General features: G+C 38.9%; 1 protein-coding gene across 3 annotated transcripts in view; it reads right to left on the reverse strand.

The window, feature by feature from the left end:
• RBPJ (recombination signal binding protein for immunoglobulin kappa J region) overlaps positions 1-18,531 on the reverse strand; it is an 88,500-nt gene that overhangs the window by 33,803 nt on the left and 36,166 nt on the right. The gene's annotated exons all lie outside the window — the stretch shown is intronic.

An 18,531-nucleotide genomic window follows, 5' to 3' on the forward strand; every position in this document is an offset into this window, starting at 1 on the left:
AACATTTGACAAAAGTCATAAATTAGAGTAAGAACAATACTTTTTAAAACCAGGCTCCTGACAATATAAGAACCTTTCTCTACATTATAGTACCCGAGGCTTTGCTCAACCTTGATTCAGACAGGGAGAGAAAGCAATGTCTGCAGCATCTAGAGAACAGCTTCCTTCCTCTAAAGAGACCTTCCAGCCCATTCCTAGCTGAGTGAGCAGCATTCATCATCTGTGCAGAAGGCAACTTATAAAAAAAATAAGAAACAAAAAGCGCAAAATAGGTTTATGGTTTTCTTTGAATTGCCACTTCAGAGTAATGCCAAAAGTACCTCGCAGAAGCAGAAATTGTGAATGACTTTACAAGGAAGTGGTAAAGAACCATACCAAACTTAAAAAGGAGGAAGATCCTCAAAAAGCCAGTCTAACCTCACTAACCATAAAGGCATGTACGTATTTCTTTTGAACAGTTCTTGATGAAATGAGTGGTTCTTGACAGGGAGAGTCATTGGTCAGCTCAACATTTCTAATTACTGTTCTATAAAATAATAGGTTAATAACCCTTCTGTGTGCTTTTTCTTACCCTTTACTACATAAGCTAAGGAGCTTCATTATTTCAGCAACTGCTTCCTATCAGTACAGGGCCAAGGAGAACACACTAATCTGTCCCTAAGGGGCTTACGGTGTCCCTGGCTGCCAGGACCACTCCAATCTCCTCAACCAGCTTCCATCACACTGCATGCAGAGCTCAGCTCTGCCCAGGGAGCCAGCTCAGCCCATCCATCTGTCACACCCTAATGCACTGGAAAGCAGAAGACAGAAGGCAAAACAGGAGTTTTGGTTGCATAAAGTTGTTTGCTCATCTCAACAAACTCGACTTTAACAGAAGCCAAAGATGACACTGCAAATCTCATAGAGAGGAACTGTGTGCAAAAAAATACATCACAGAATAATTAAGTTTCCCAGAAGTTACAAAAGTGAATAACCCGCAGTATTTTAATTCTTGAGTGACTCAAATCTGTTGTTAAAAATCAAAAAAGAAAGTTAACCCTTTTGAAAATGACTTCAAGAAGACAAGTCTTAAACATAATTAAGAGATTAGTGGACTAACACCCTTAGCTGAAGTTTAGCTTTGCACAGCGTGGGACTGTCACCCAACTGCAGCCAAACTGAATGCAAAGCAACAGTGAAGTGCACTAATACCTTTACAGTCTCAACAGGCCCATCAACAAGTTCTCCTGTGACAGCTGAGTCACTACCTATCAACTACCTCTGTCTGTATTAGGTCAGGACAAGCAGACATCTACACACATCTCAGCTGCCCCAAATCTCAGCTGGACCACAGCTTCGCAACAGCTGCGCTGCTCTGTCACCACCAAGCACAGGTCTCACCAGCCAGCTTCCTTGCAGCTACCCTTACCTTCCCACACACACCCAACACAGCACCTGGCAAAGCTTCCCACCCATCAATTCAAATCCAGCCCAAAAACTTTTGGTTGGGGGTTGGGGGAAAAGACAAGTGAGCTTTGTTGATTCAGCAAGAATGCACTAAGCAGTAGCACCAACCACAGTGCAGCCAACAGGAACAGTGAGAGGAGAACGTGACCTCCCATGAGAAAGTACAGACCATTTTATATGCAATTATATAATAGAAAAAAGAATTTGTATGTTGCATTTACTGATCTCACTTTAGGAACTGATACAATTCTCAGCCCACCAAAGCGAAAGTTTCAAAAGCCATTTATAAAAGTCTTTACTGTAATTTCATACTTCTGAAGAATACCTTTGAATATGCCCTATCACCCCCCTGCTCCAGCAATCAGTCAGCTACATCAACCTTCTATGTTTTAGAAGCTTCTATAAAAACTAAACAAACAAAGAACAAAAGAACACAACGTCATCATTTCTCTTTCCTCTCTTTTCATTTCTTTTCCTCCTCCAACTTCCATACTGCAATAATGCTTCCAAATGTAAAATGGAAGCAGCTCCTCCTAGTCATTAAAAGAAAATTACTGCAGTTATGTAAGCTTACATCTATGCAACTATCTCTCATCCACTGCTTCTAGATTTGTAGAACAATTCATAAATAATTATCAGTGTTAAATCAGAGGACAGGTATCAGCTCATAAGCAGGCTTTCATCACACAGTGTTCCAAACTGTCAAATAAAATTAGTCACTTCAATAGATGTGATGACACAAAACCTGTGAACACGCATACTTTTTAACAAAGCTGTATTTGGCACCAACCTGTTTTACAAAATTACAGGTTTTCCTAGATTTCAGACATTTTCTTCTTGCATCACTCAGGAATTATGTGGTTACGTTAACATTAACTGGGCGCAGTTGCAAAATGTGCTGTCAGTATCCTAGAATTAATCAATCTCAAGTATATTGTTTCGTAATTAAGCTTATGAATACTTCATCCCATGAATATAAAAACAGCAGCAATAAACACACATTCCAGAAAAGAGGAAGAATTAGAGGTTCTTTTTCACTTTCTAGGACAGCTAAGTCATGCAGAGGCCGTTCTTCGTCAATCCCTCTGTGCTTGTGCTAGCAGCCTACAGCCAGGGAGCATTTTATATAAACAGAGTATTCTTAAACCTTTAAAGTCACACAAGATGGCAAAATTAGGTGCTAGTCTGCCTGCAATTTATAAAACTGCATTTTAATAACAAACATGCAAAAAACATCTAAAAGCTTTGGTGGATTTTTTTTTGTTTGTTCAATTGACTCATGGGTAAATTAAGTCATCAATTTAGACTTCAACTACTGCCACAGCAATAATAAAGGAGTGTTCCCACACAGGAAAGAGACAGAAACTCATATTCCCATTATACAAATACTTGACTTTTAAAAGAAAAAAGAAAGTGGCTTTTATTTAAAAAAAAAAAAACAACAAAAAAATGCATTTCTGATCAAATAAGCTAGAAGTGACTTTCAATTACTGCTATTCTTAATTACATAACTCATTTTTTAAAACAAATTGCTAGAGAAATTTAACTTCCACAATGCCTGACATCAAATACAACAATATTTTTTATAACTGTTATTGTAAAATGGGTCAGGGATTACTGAACAGGGCAATTAAACTGACACTCCAAAGACCCAACTTCACTCCTTATCACAGCACATTTATAACAATCAAATGAAAAGTTTAGGTCATACGTCTGAGATATCAGCAGACTAACACCTTCTATTCCTTTGGTATTACAGTACTGCAGTTCTCTTACACAATTACACATTTCTCTTGTGCCAGAATAGCTTTCATAGGCTATTTTTCATAAGAAAAAGAATCTGCAGAGCACAGAATGCAGAACAGTTATTATTGTCCATTTTTTTTAATGGAAATTGCGTGAATCATACTTAATTCAAGTAGGCTTGCTTTTCAGGTTTGTCGAGTTTAAACTCCACACAGATGCAAATTACTGGTAAAACTTCTCCCTGAATCTTAATGAGGTACATTATAAACTATGAAGCCAACTTGAAAACAAGAATGTTTTTAACATGAACTTTACCAGACCGAGGTATTCTAAGCCATTTGTAGGACATTAGAAGGAAGCTTTCCCAACAATACTTAGGTTCTACACGATCTTGTGCCCCGGTCTGCCACAACACAGATTTCCCAGAAAAATGCTTGTGCTGGCACAGATTTGTGTGTGAGGATTTTACTGCATGATAAGCGTGCCTAAGCAGTACTGCGAAGGCTCCCAACTGCTGAGCTCTGAACCCAACCTCTTTTCAAAACATTGTCTCATCCTTTCAAGTACATTCAGGCCAGAAGGGAAAGTAAATTGTCAAAGCTGTTTTGAAGTACAAAACCATCAAATTTAAGAAGGCATTTTAGTTAGCAACTACCACTGCCTTACTTGTACCTTGACTGGTTCAAAAAATGACAGCCAGCAAGGGAATGCCAAGAGTGTAGTACATGGAACACACTGCTCGATGGCGAGATTTCCCTTCTGCCATTCCCACTTACTGCTGTTCCAAACAGGGCAGATTGAGCTCTTCAAGAAAATTGGGAATCATGGACAAACGCAATAATTAAGGGCCAGAAATCAGGCAGGGAAGCTGAATTCCTGGGTTAAAATGTACAGATGCCCACACAACCAAGATAAATGAACAGAAAAAGTTTCATTCTAAGCAAATTCTGGGCGTGACCTATATTAGAAACTGTGGCTTAAGAGTTCAGCACTACAGAGAGGCAGGCAGTGTCTTCTTCCAAGCCACTAATGCATTCTGGAAAATACAGACATGCTTATTAGCCTACTAACTGCAAAGAGTCCTTCATTGCTTTTGCTTCCCAGTTTATTAAAAAATTAATCTCATGTTAGAGAACTGATTATCCATCCTTGCTATAATTTTGGAACCCATAATTCAGCTCTGAGTTCTACAAAAATTAGGGTCTGGGCAGACATTTCCAAAATACTGATGTCAATGAAAAAGGCAGGCAGAACTTGAAAAGTGACCAGCTACGAAACAATTTGTCATTTCCACGTGCCATCCGGACAGAGTAAGCACATGTCTCTGTCATCTCACACCTAGACGTTGACTGTTAGGGATGAAGAAGCTCATGATATTGACCCATCAACTCTCCTCATCATACAGGAGGAAAGTTATGTTCGTTAGTCCCGCTGTTTGCATAACAACACGACAAAAAACTATTACTTGGCAATAAATATGCACAAAATACAATCTGAACAAAATTCAGGTCAGTTCTGAAGACTTTGCAAGAAACTGTACATACTATCAGAAAAGCTTTCATATGTACAGAATACTCTGTTTCATCATCTAAGTCCTAAATGTGTTATCTACATGCTGTTCACTCAGGCGTAAGAAACATAAAACCCTACTGTTAGCTCCACAGTAGGTTACAACAAGAGGGTCTCTAGAACACTAACAACAATAAACTCTGAAACATTACTTAAGTATTGAGTTGCACACAATTTTAGGGAACCAGCCTCAAGTGAATTTTTAAATTAAAAAAAAACACAACAACATGAGTTGAATACTAAATCTACTTATGACTGTAAACCTCCTGTAATAGGGATCAAATTATGTTATATTTACTAGCCCAAAGAAAGTCTAAATTCTGGCAATTTAAACACCAGAAAATTAATTCACTACGTAATTTTTTATTTTAATTTTTTAATTTCCCTAGTGGCTAACAGGTTGCTGCAATAATTTTGTGCATGTGTCGAGTTACCTGCCATATTAGCTATGGTGGTGAGTAACTCTTTACAGAGTTGGTATTACTGTGGAGACAGAGGAAGAACTGCAGAGCTGTTTCTAGGAGGAGGGTAGTGGGAGAAGTGAAATGCGAGCGGCAGGTTTGGAAGCCTGAGGTATCTTTCACTTCTGCTTTGTACTTTTTCCATATACACAGGAAACTCCCTTGGGGGAAGAGAAAGACCAACTTCCCTACAGCTAAATACATGAACACGTGTAAAAACAGTAAGGCCATAAGCCTTAAGTGTTTCCATAACTTTATTTTAAGTGAAAAATTAGACAAAAACTTAAAAACTGAGGTAGCAAAATGTATTTTTCCCACCTCCAAAATACCATCAGACAACAAAAGCCAGCTTTACAGAAGTAGGAAACTGAAGAGAAGCAAAAGGAAAGATCAGTACGCCTCCACACATAAGTATGCACATCAGGATCTACTTCGGTATTTACACATCTCAGCCCCCTCTCCAGCTCCAGTCCGTCCCTTCATTTTCAGCAGCCCTCTTTCTGATGTTGTAGAGCAAAAGCAGCACTAAGGAAGAAGAAGGGCAGAGCTTACAAAGTACACCTGAGACTCAAGGCCCTCTGCTCCCGCTGCTATGGAACATGTGGGTCATGTTGAGTCCAGCAGACCACTTGCTCATCTCCAACAGCAGGATTAATGGACAGCAGAAGAGTAAGAACCAGACAAGCCTAGTTGGTATTTCCTCTGAAACTCTCTCCTTGTCTATGACTATTTTCAGTTCAGGGGATTTCTGAGCCTAATGCTGATGCCAGGAATGAACACAGCCTTTATTAATAACTGTACCCTCACATGATCTAAGCACGCTGTAGACAGCAAATGACGTATACTATATGCTTCGGGGTGCAAAGGGCAGAGAAGAGACCAGGGGAGCACTCAACTATAACACAAGACTACCTTGAATGTACAGGAGAATCCCAATGCAACAAGGCACCATCAGCATGATCAGAGTTTAAAGATCATCCTGTCTCAGAACTTTTAACATGCCAGCAAAGGCAGTTCCACATTGAAGCAACACTTGAAAAGCCTGCAAATCACATGGCTCAGCAACTGCAGGCATTGACCTGAAGGCTGCAGCAGGATGCTACAGCGGATGGGAGGCAAGGCCCGACATCAGGTACAGGATGAGAATACAAAGCTTTCAATAACTGCAAGGAGCAACTAAAGAGTAAAGCACAACCAGGCTCAACTAGTCACATATTTGTTTTTCAAAAAATCAATTTGATGGAACTTCTGATGGTTCCATACAGTTCTGCTTTGTTTCCATGAAGACAGTTCCTTTACCAGATATGTCTAAGTTTTATGAACATAGTAAGACTTTTTTCCTTCAGTCTTCACAATACACAAGGAGCAGTGAGAGGGCCTGTGAGCTCCAGTTATCCCAACTGCTCTTGTAATGAAAACTGAACGTAGACCGTCAGCTCAGGTAAGTGAGCACCACTGCTCTGAACCTCTATGCCACCCAACAGATGAAGTTTTGAAGTTTGCAAATGAGTACAAGCTACTCACAGATATGATACCATGCCAGGACTGGGGGCACTTGAAACTCTCAGTCCTCAAGATGTTTTTAACAGCTACAATTAACTGTAGACACTGTACAACACATTTAGAATAAGGAATCATGAGGAATGAGACAAAGGCAAAAGCAGGTGGACAATGCAATAAACAGCCTCAGGCAGAAGAAAATTTAGTGGATTTCATTACATATATTTGGCAAAGGAGAAGTCAATAAATGACTCAACTCTTAGGAGAAAAGCATGAAGCTACTTTTGGCTTCCAAGACCGAAATTAAGAAAGCAGCTGAAAAAGGAAGAGATCAGAGTCACAAGGAGCAATGAAGATTTGGGACAAAGCTTTAAGTGCTTGCTTCCTGTTTCTACAAATGTAACCCAGTGTTGCAAGTTTGAATTTTCGAAGGTTCCTTTTATCAAAGGAGAAAGATTGCAGACATCAAGATTGGCTGACCAGAACCATTATTCAATTCTGAGATCTGCAGGCCATGCCTACTTAAGTTTTCTTGCAAAATGAAGAGGGAAGGAGTGCTTCAGCCAAAGAGCCACATTAGCTGCTTCATCAGAGAGTAAACTGAGGCAGCAGTTTTGTTGCTGGAAAAAAAAAACAAAAACCCAACAGCATCATTGCTGCACATCAACTTGAGCAACACCTTGATGTTAACCTTCAAAATGAGTGATGCAACAACAGCAGGAAAGTTCATGACAAGTGCATCACAAAATCTACAAACTAGTAAGGATTCCTTCTCTGACGAGAAAGACAGATGTTGGAGAGAAATAACACAATTGAACTTCAAGTTTTTAACCTACATCAAATCACCCCTGCATGAATATGTTTCTGAAAGGTGTTAGGAAAAGCACAACTAATGCTTGTATTCAACCACTGATCCAGGCAAAAAAGAAAAGCTACAGTTTTACTGATACTTACCCCTTTTAACCCATTCTATGGGTTAGGAGAAACTTTCTGTAGAGTAAATATCAATTCAAGCTGCGAAACAAAGCTGTACAACAAAGTATCTGAAGTTGATTCACACATTCGCACAAACATTTTGGACATTGCTTAGTTACAGAATTTAGCTCTCAAGAACTGCTCTCAGTTTTACTGTTTACTTTCAGCATTTCAAAAACAATCCTTTCTTCCATTTCTATTGCTTCTGAAATACATCAGAATACTAACACAGTTCTTACTAATACATCAGTAGGAACAAAATGTTCCCTTTCTTTCCTACTTTCAGTGCATTCCCTACAAAAGCACTAGCAACAGATTGCTAGACCACTCTCAGTCCATTTGAAGTTCTATTTTATCCATCCCTCTTGGAGTAGTAAAAAGATAACAAAACAGTAACAGCTTCCCAAACACTTCTAAAATCATGAGCAGGACTGCAACAAGACAAGAAAGAGAAGGGTAGAGAAAAGAAATAACAGAACTCCTCCAAAATAAAGTGATCCTCTACTGTTTCTATCTCTCCCAAAGTTCCTCCCTTCACATCATTAAAGATCATGATTTTTTTTTTTTTTCTTTTTGGCTTTCTCCATATAACTTAATTCTCTGCACCTCTCTGCATACATGTTTTGCTACAACAGATACTTGGGGTTCTTGAATCTATTTTCTCCCCAATCCTCACAAGTTCTTTAAGTTACGGCAGCGAGGCCTTCAGCTGGGAGACAACAGCACAGCAGTGAGAAATACTCTCTCAGGATCAAAGACACCAATCTGGCCAAGCTCTAAGTTCAAAAAGAAAGAAAAAGGGTTTGGACTTAACGAAACACGTAGCTGATACTTATTGTATTGGCTGAGTCATAACAGTGACTTCCTCGTTCCACAGATAGTGGTGGTGATGCTATAAGCACACCATGAGCCTCACAGCAATAGCAACAACTGACACAACAGATGAACTTGATGGATTTGGAGTAAGAAACAGCAGGGTTGGGAAGTCCTCTTGAAGTTCTGCTCTGAACAAATGCAACTGAATACAGAATGTCCAGAAACAGACTTCATAGAATAAAAAAGGGAGAGAAAAGAGATGTAAAAGCAAAATGAATTGACATCTGGCCACAAAAGTAAGGAAATAACTAAAACCAACAAATAACACATTATTTCAATACACTTTATACATATAACAAAAAAGCAGATTGGGTCTGAACTGGAGTTAGAGAAAAGGAATGTCAAGCAGTGGCTGTAAATGTCCTTCAACTAATTTTAAACAAAAGGATAGAGTATAAAGAAAATAATTTGGACACTGCAAGGATCACAGAATCGCTCAGGTTGGAAACGACCTTAATGGTGATCAAGTCCAACCACAACCTAACCATACTACCTTAACTCTAACAGCCCTCTGCTAAATCATGTCCCTGAGCACCACATCCAAGCGGTTTTAAAACACATCCAGGGATGTGGGGACTCCACCACCTCTCTGGGGAGCCTACTGCAGTGCTTAACAAAATAGTATAGTATAGAATAGTATCTTACATCTAAAGAAAAAAACAAGACTGATCATTTCTGAAAACACCTGAAGTCTGGATATTACATAGTAAAATACTGAAGGTAACAGAAATAGTGACCAAAATTGCAACCAGTAAAAACCTATGTTCAAAAAGTACCTTAGACAACAATATTCATAACTTGAATGCCATGCACCAGAAGCACCTAGGACAACTTCTGGTTGTCTTATCTCTGCAGATGTAATACTAATCACTGCCTAATAACTTCCGGCAAATGTTGGCCTGTTGCTTTTTTTTTTTTTTTAAAGAACTGTTCTAACTGAAAAAGATGAACTTCTAGATTTGAACTGATGCAATACAACCTTCATGACTACGCAAACTGACAAGCTGAGCGTTGAGTAGTCTGATAACTTCAAGTGACATACAGCAATAAGGTAAAGCAGTCGAGAAACAATCAGCTTTTCTGATTGTACACTAAGTAAACAGTATAAAAATGAATTTGTCCAAAAAATATCTGTATAAATTATTGGATATGTCCAGCATTTTCTTATACATCTTATTTCCATACACAAATCCAGCCTGGATTCAGTGAACACTCACACTGACTTCAGTTATCTTCCAGATCACCTTTCATCTACTGCTGTCTCAAAAGCTCCATGTAGATGCTGCAGCTTGTCAGAAAGAAAAGTGGTTTTACTCACAGCTCAAGGAATAATAATAATAAAAAAAGAGTTGCCTTAAACGTCCTCAGAAATGGCTGTAAGAACCTGGACTGTTCTTCCTTTGCTACCATTTGAAGTATGACTTATCACTTCAGCAAGTCAATTACGAGCAGAACTCCTCAATAAACCTTTCTCTAAACACTGTTTCATAACTGCCCTTTTGTTTTGCCCGTTAACTATTGTGAAACACAGGTATTCTGCCCACTGCAAATAAAAACACGAAAAGTTCTGACGTTTGTTTTAACACAGCTCAGTATTTCCAGTGCTACTATGCATAAGCGCTGCAAGCAATTTGTTGTATTATCAAAACCGAACACTAACTCGGCCAACATCTGTATTATTAAAACAGATATTTTAATAAGGTTTTATGCATTAAGATTCCTATTTCTGATGTCCTTAACAGTCAAAATATACTTCAGATCTGGAGAACTCATTATCTCCTTTATCTATACAACATATTTACCAATTATACAGACAAACGAGGAACCACATTCACCCCCATACTCGGCAGCCAAACAGTGCTAGAAGTGATGGCAACACTTGCAAGTACAACACTTAGGCAAAGATCTCACAAATACTTAAATTCTATACCATTAGGATTCACTTGGTATCACCTGTGCAGACTGAAACAGACTGTCACAATACACAGTGTGCCATAAGCCACTTTCAAAGAGGAAGCCTGGTCTTAATACTTCTTTTTCTTAACTGCTCAGCAAAGTTCATTACTGAGAGACTTGTAATGCATGTGTAAACAAAACAAAAATAACATCAATCATACAATATTAAATAAAATTTTGGAATGCAGAAAGGAAAACAAAAACAGTAAAAACAACACTCCAGGAATCAGTGCTAGCAAAGAAGTGTTGAACAGCAGAAGAAAAAAGTTTGGCCAGAAAAATACTTGGACAGAAAAGACACATCCAAAATAGTTTTTGCTATATCCCCCCACACTTCTGGAAGATATTACATTATGAAGGATTTTACTAGTCGTCACTGTGTATCTACTACAAAACCAAGAGAGCGTGAAAAGAAACACACACATGCAGAAGAATACCAGTCCTTCAATAAAACTTTTTTTTTCTGACTTCTTACTACTGAAGCCAGTGTTGGCTGGTTGAATCGGAAAGTAGTAAAGTATCCTGAATTTAAAAATAAATACTTACATAGAATGATTTCTTTTGTACTATAAAGACACGGCTCCAGCACACCATGGCACGCACCACTTTATCTTTTTTCAGGCCCCATTTATCCACCAGCCATGCTCTATCCATCCCTTATGCCTCAGTTACAGAAGAGTAGCATTTTTCTAGTGCTTACACTAACACCCTTCACCAAAACACATTAATTACAAATATAGTCACACTTCATCATGTTTTTTTCATCATGCAAACTAAACACCTCAGGAAGCTTGACACCTTCCGCCCATCTCTCACCCTGTAACACAACTGCAGCAGGGACAGAAGGTACGACACCACCTGGTGAAACCCCACAAGCACTGACCAAAGTCTGGCCTCCAACCACACAGAGCAACAAGAGCCAGGCAGGAGACAGCAGTTCTACTTGCACCTCTCCACGGACTCTACATCTGATCTTGGCAAGTCACTGTTTTTTTTCAACTTGTTTTCTCATGTTCAGGACATGAAGGACTTTTACACAGAAGGCGAGAACAACAACAACACAACCAACTTTAATTATTATTTATTTGATTATGCCAGCCTTAGAACCCCCCCGCTGTGGGATAAGCTCTGAGCGAGTGCCAAGCCCCCTCTGGTTGTCCAGACCTTCAGTCTGAAGGTCCCTTTATGCCACAACACTGGTGAAAGCAGTAAACAATTAATAGAGACTCCTCTTACTGCATCAAAATCTGATGAAAGCTTATTTTCGCTAATTGCTCTACTAAGCAAACAAGTTTAACCTTATTTTCTACACTGGCCATTCCTAATCTATGGCTTGCAAAACAAGCTCTGCCTGCAAGATTCACTGCTCCTAGCCAAAATTAAATTACTGAGTTAAAATAAGAGCTGCCAGGAAAAGAAACGCAGGATATTGCCTAGAGTGTATTTTTCACTCTTTTGCCAGACCGTAGTAACAGCACAATTAGGCACCAGTATTTTGCAACATTCGATTCCTTCTCTCAGGCTTCGAAAATTCTAAATTTCATGGCTGCCTGATCAAGTTTCCTTCTGATACCAGGTTTGCTGGTAATCTCCCAAAGCACCACACATTGGAAATATGCCACCAGTATAAATGAGGAAAAAAAAGCGCAGATTAAATGTTCTACAGACTAAGCAATCTTATCACAAATACCAGTAGAAAGATCGTTTTCTGGCACGTACAGAAAAATGTCTACACTTCTCTGTACTCACAATGGAAAAATTAAAAATATTTGTGTAGCTACTCACATAACTATAAATAATTAGATTAACACTGCCTAGGACCTGCTGCAATACAACTCTTGAATCTCACTAGAAAAATTAAATGAAGTAACAGGTGTAATCTCACACTGAGCAGTCAGAAACGACCACTTGCCAATGCCACTTGTTGCCTTTTACCACAAAAGCTGTGGCTTTTGAGCATGCTGATTAAATGTCACTTCATACAAATTAGTCATACCATTATAACAAAAAGGAGAAAAGATTTACTTCTGTACAAACACCTTCGTCTTCATGTTTTCCTAATGAGCAGCCTTTAATCACGAGATTACACTGTACACGGTGAAATCCTGCATTCTTTCTTTTCTTGGTGAAAGAGTTTATCACTGCAAATACACCATTTACACACTGACAAGCACAAGAGCATCAACGTCTATATCTCTATCTGGTTAATCACTCATCAAGTATTTTTTCAGCACAGAAGATTATTTTAAATTGTGTTCCACAAGCTGCCTCTGAGAAATGGTCTGTGACATCGCAAAGAAATAAGCAACGAAAAAGTCTCTTTAGGCTGGAAAGAGCACTTAACATTTCAAAAAATAGCAGCAACCACAAAATACAACAGGTAACTTACAAGTAAAGCACACCACAACCTAAGCAGAACCCCAGGAAATGAGATAATGTCAAAGTCTGAATTTAGGGCTTACTTTTCCACAACTCGATAAGAATATCATGATATGGAAATTACTGCTTCTACTAATAATTTTTGCTTAAATTCATCAGCTGTTTCTGAGGTTTTTATTCTAGAAAGGAATGACCATAAGTTCAGTCTGGAGAAAAGGCCACAGGGTGACCTGATTGCAGCCTTTCAGTACCTAAAGGGAGCCTACAAAAAGGAGGGGAATCAACTCTTTGAAAGGGTAGATAACAGCAGGACAAGGGGAAATGGTTTTAAGTTGAGGGAGAGGAGATTTAGGTTGGATGTCAGGGGGAAGTTCTTTACAGAGAGAGTGGTGAGGTGCTGGAACAGGCTGCCCAGAGAGGTTGTGGATGCCCCGTCCCTGTTGGTGTTCAAGGCCAGATTGGATGGGGCCCTGGGCAGCCTGGTCTAGTATGAAATGTGGAGGTTGGTGGCCCTGCATGTGGCGGGAGGTTGGAGATTCATGATCCTTGAGGTCCCTTCCAACCCTGGCCATTCTGTGACTCTGTGAAGACCATACTGTCTCCTCATCTCACACAATCCTAATCATTAATTTCTGCTATTACATTTGAGATGAATATGAAAAATGTGCAACACTGGATTACAAACATGTCACAAAGTGAAGTTCAGTAAGTTCAATAATACAATTTTACATCTACAATTGTAAGCTTAAAAAAAAACTAAATAGAGCAATAATAGGTTAAAAATAAAATACACTTAGAAGTACATCTCTGTTAACACGCTCGGGAGGCACTGATTCAACACACTGAGTGCCATACAGGTTAGTTAATGTGCTTGCAATTAACATCCAAAGCACTTCAGGTGATGAGTACTGCAGATACAGAAAACATGTCCCAAAACTTTTAAATCCCGCTGATGTGATTTCTCCAAACGTGAAGCTAATACACAGAATAAACTACATTCTTGATTCTTAATAGACAGTCACGTATTGCATAAAACACAATACTTCTTTGTGCTCAGTATGTATTTTATTGGTCTGAAATTACTCTGTTCAATTAAAATTTCTCTGTTCAATTTTATATAAAAACAGAACAAATGTAATACAGAGTAGCTACTTAATGCAACCTAACTGTACCCTCTACTAACAATGAGTTACCAACTACTAAGCTGGTTTTGCAGGCATTTACCCATGAAGACACTAGCAGGTCTTCCAGGAAGCCTTTCTAAGTCACTGCTGCTGCGGGCTACTGTAGCTTCTTTCTGTATTTTTTTTAAACATAGAAATTACTTCAGCTCATAATAATGATAAAAAAGATAGAATGAATTGCTACTGGAAAGTAGAATTTAGCAATTCAGAAGGAAGGAAGAGTATCCACCCCCACACACAAACCCGAGGCTCATTTATGTAATTCATGGCACGGAATCACAGCTTTCTCAACGCAAAAAGATACTGGTAATGGACACTGCCTTTTACATAGAAGACAAAAAACAAACCAAGCACATTCCCCAGATTATTTTTACAGAAATCTATCTTTTGAGCTCTGTATCAACCATAGTTAAGAAATGATAAAGAGCAACTTCAAACAACGAGTAAACAAGGAAAGCAAATAAAATCCAAATCAAGAGCTTAACTTCATAAAACTACTACTACTGAAACTGAGCTTCAAAAGACACTTGAAAACATGCTGCTCACAAATATTTCCCAATACCCAGAATTAAGACACTGACACGCTCCTTGATAATGATTTAAACGTTAGTCACACAAAACCATCTACCCATTTGGTTGTAAACGAGTTTTTCCCAACAACCTTTAACACTCATCATGTGTGCAGACACAGTATAATAGCTGCAGTCAGGCTATTACTCAAATCTTAATAAGCACTACGTGTAAACCTCCAGTGAGAGTAAAAACTGTAGCCTGAAGATCATATCCCTGAAGTGTCCTTCTGCAGGCTGTCTAACCCAATTTCCATTCCTTGATCTCCACCAACACCATTCTCAGTGAGAACCTGTGCAGCCAAACACTGTGACGAGGCTCAGAACTAAAGTGCAATTAACATCCTAGACATGCCAATCAGCCAGGACTATCAGCAGAGCTTCTTTTCCAGAAATGTTACCCCATTTCCTTGCCACCATTTCTGCTGATTCACCCTTTCCCATTCTCAATCTTTTCTGTGCACCTTTCTGAAGAAGCATTGTCATACACTTCTACTATTTTACTATACATTTAATAAGTTTGTCTTGCATTCCTTTCCATTCCCCTTCACTTGGCTTAGTACCAGGATTCACATGAAACTATTATCTTCCTGCTACCAAGTCAGAAACATACATTCAACTTCATATCTGCTGTGTTTCACCAAGTTAACACCTCAGCTTACATCTCCATTTTTTCATACAAACACCTTGCTATCACAGCCTGGTCTCAGCACAGACAAAACACAGGTCTCTACTTTCTATTACTGCTTCAGTCTCCTTTCTACCACTGCAAGTCATTACCTTTCAGGACTCTTACCTAAGCATCAGCTCTAAAACGAAAGTTCTCTGTAGAAGTTAAAAATAGCCAGCTTAGGGGATCCTGGCAGTATCTACCACGTCATGATTTTAATAGCTTGGATTTTATCTCGTGACCACATCAGCTCACATCAGAACTACTGAAGAACCTCTCTCCATCCTCCAAAATCCAGAATTGACCCTATTCCATTCCTTGTGAACATTCTTCTCTGGACAGTTTTTGCAAACTAACACCAGATCACAGAAACCTTCCTTCACATTGCTTTAGCAGCATCTGCCCCGCTCTCTGCTCCAAGCCCCTTACTGATCAATTTCACCCTAAAATTTCTAATCACATTGTCAAACGTGCAGGTTTAATGAGTTGCCAGTGACATTTGCATCTCTGAACTCCTATTCCGTTGCCCTTGTGGCTGGGAGGGCTGCATATAAACATCCACAAATCAGCACATTTTTATTCTAAAAGCTTGCTGTAAGTTTTTTCCACCATTCCCACCGAAAACAAAGCAGCTAGATGCTTGGCATGCCCAGACCACTGCCACTGCACTAAAATTCACCCCATTGGTGCAGATGTCTCTCCTGTGTCATCACCAATCTGATTCATCTTCCCTTCCCCTGAAGCTGGGTCAGGAAACACCTCTTAACCACACAACTTTGCAGTGACTAAATCAGGTGCACAACTTGGCCTGCTACTTTGAAAAGTGGTACTAAAACACTTTCCTATTTTATGGAGCCTCTGGTAAACATCATAGTGATAAGCTTGTTCCGTTATCGGCTTTTTCAGGGCTTCTCCAAAAGCTGTTTGAAAAATAATCCAAGTACTATCTTGCTTACTGCTATTATAAAGTTTTCACTGCTAATCAAGTACACAAAGTTATGTCTAGTATTCGGCACTTTTACCTACCCTTTCTAAACGTTTTTAGTTATTTGCTGCTACAGAAATCTCTGCAAAGGTTTTAGGCAATGACTTCTCGCGTTATTGTCTATTTAACAGATCACCTTATCCCAGACTCAAGAGAGAGACACAGAAAAGACAATTCCACATTTTAAGCCATTTTAAAGTGACAGGAAAATAAACTATTAAAAGCAGAAATTCTGCCATGCTTCTGTAGCACAGCAATTCTCAAAATAATACAAAGCAGTATCGCTACTTAAAACAAAACATTTTGAACTCAAAATGCCCATCTCTGGTTAAATAACATTTTTGTCTTTAATTGATGAGTTGTCTTTAAATGATGAGTTCACAAAGTATTCACAAGTAAAATAAAAAATACCTGACAAAAGCCCAAAAGACAATTCTCATATTGCGGTCACAAATTACCCATATCATTGGAAATTACAGTACAAATACAATTTCAGTTCTGTTCACGATTCACACTTTGTATACCTTATTACATCAAGCTCCGATACAGGGCAATTTAGGTTCAGCCATATTGTCCATACAAGTAGTTTTGATCAAAACATTCCTCATGCTACAAGTATACAACATACTGCAAATAATAAAACCATGATGTACCGACTCCCTCCAAAAATCACTATAGTAAATTCTTACTGTTCCATCCAGCGCTAAAGAAACCACAATTCAGGCTCAGGCATCCCGTTTTCACAGGAAGAACTGTGTTTTTACACTCAGCCTACACTAGCTACAGCAAAGCCATATGCTTTATCTCAAGTTCAGGCACCCGTAAGAATGGCAAGCCGCTCATTAAATTACAATGTGGTATTTGGGTACTACATTCTTCAGTTACAACTTCTTAATTTCAAGCACTTCTTTTTCCTGTTCAATAACACAGCTTTTACAGAACAATCTAGAAAGAAAATGTAGGTTATTTTGAAATAAAATTTGTTATTGGAGAATTATCAAATCTCAATGCTAATATAAACAAACATCTTGGCACCAGAGCTGTAAGCCAAAAACAGTTCATACATAAAAACCACATGCTCCTTAATGCAATCTAGCTATAATAATCATCGGTGTTAATATGCTTCTTTTTATCAGAGCTAAAAATACTTAACAATAAGAAGATGACAATACTTGTTCAGAGAATCACTTCACTTACAGTTTTTAAGCGATAACTTTGGGATTAAAATCCAAAGCCGTACACAACTGTTTGTGCTCCTGCTAAAGTGCCGGTATTCCTTCCTACCGTTTAAATTATTTGATCATTCATTTGAAAAAAAAAACCCACGTAGTTTGTTATTCTCAACATTTTAATGTATATCCAAGAAGGGTAATGTAACATCATGAACATGAGAGCGTCTGACAAACCTGTAATAATCAACAAACAAAAGGAAGCAAAGCCCAAATATTAGGATGAGTAAACTAATATAAATATGGAAAATTGCTAACTAGAGCACAGACTACTCCTCAAAGCAAACTTTAAAAGCATTTATTTCATTCTTTCAACTCTAACCTCTAAAATAGCACACTCCAAGAACCATAACAAATAAGACCAGTTTCCCCATAGAACACTTAATTGGGAAAACGTGTATGAGCCACAAGATGCCTTTATCAGGAGAAATCAAGCAAAAGCTACAATTTAGTTTTCAACAAACAAGAATGAGGAATTGGAAACACTGCTTCAGCCAAATAAAATACCTAAGTACCATAATGCTACCTTCTTCACAAGAACAAAAGCACCAACCACCAGCTCCACCCCACCCCCAAGCAGGCTGTTGCTCTCTCTAACCACATAGCCAATGCTGCAGACAATGTAATCCCCACAGGGAAGACAGAAGGTCAGGGACACACTGTGAAATCATAAAATAAGGTCCACGTTTCAGAAAGACACAGCAGTGTTTTCTCCAGTCAGGATTTCATTTGGAACAAGCAGGTGGAGCGTGGACACGGCCTGCTCTTCTCTGGACTGTCCCTTCCCTCAACACACAGAGGGAGGTTGCAAGTGTTCAGTACAGTCCAAAACTAAGGGCACAGCACTTAGAGCAAGCAGAGGTAGTAAGGGTGGCAATATTTAGCGTAACGCTGCAGGTGAGACTCTGTGCTGTACGGCAGCAGTGGGGCTGTTATTATTCACCAGCTGTAGGTGGCTACGAGGGTGTCACTTATTACAGTGACAC

Source organism: Phasianus colchicus, chromosome 4 (genome assembly GCF_987193195.1).
Source record: "Phasianus colchicus chromosome 4, bPhaCol1.hap1.1, whole genome shotgun sequence".
Taxonomy (NCBI): domain Eukaryota; kingdom Metazoa; phylum Chordata; class Aves; order Galliformes; family Phasianidae; genus Phasianus; species Phasianus colchicus.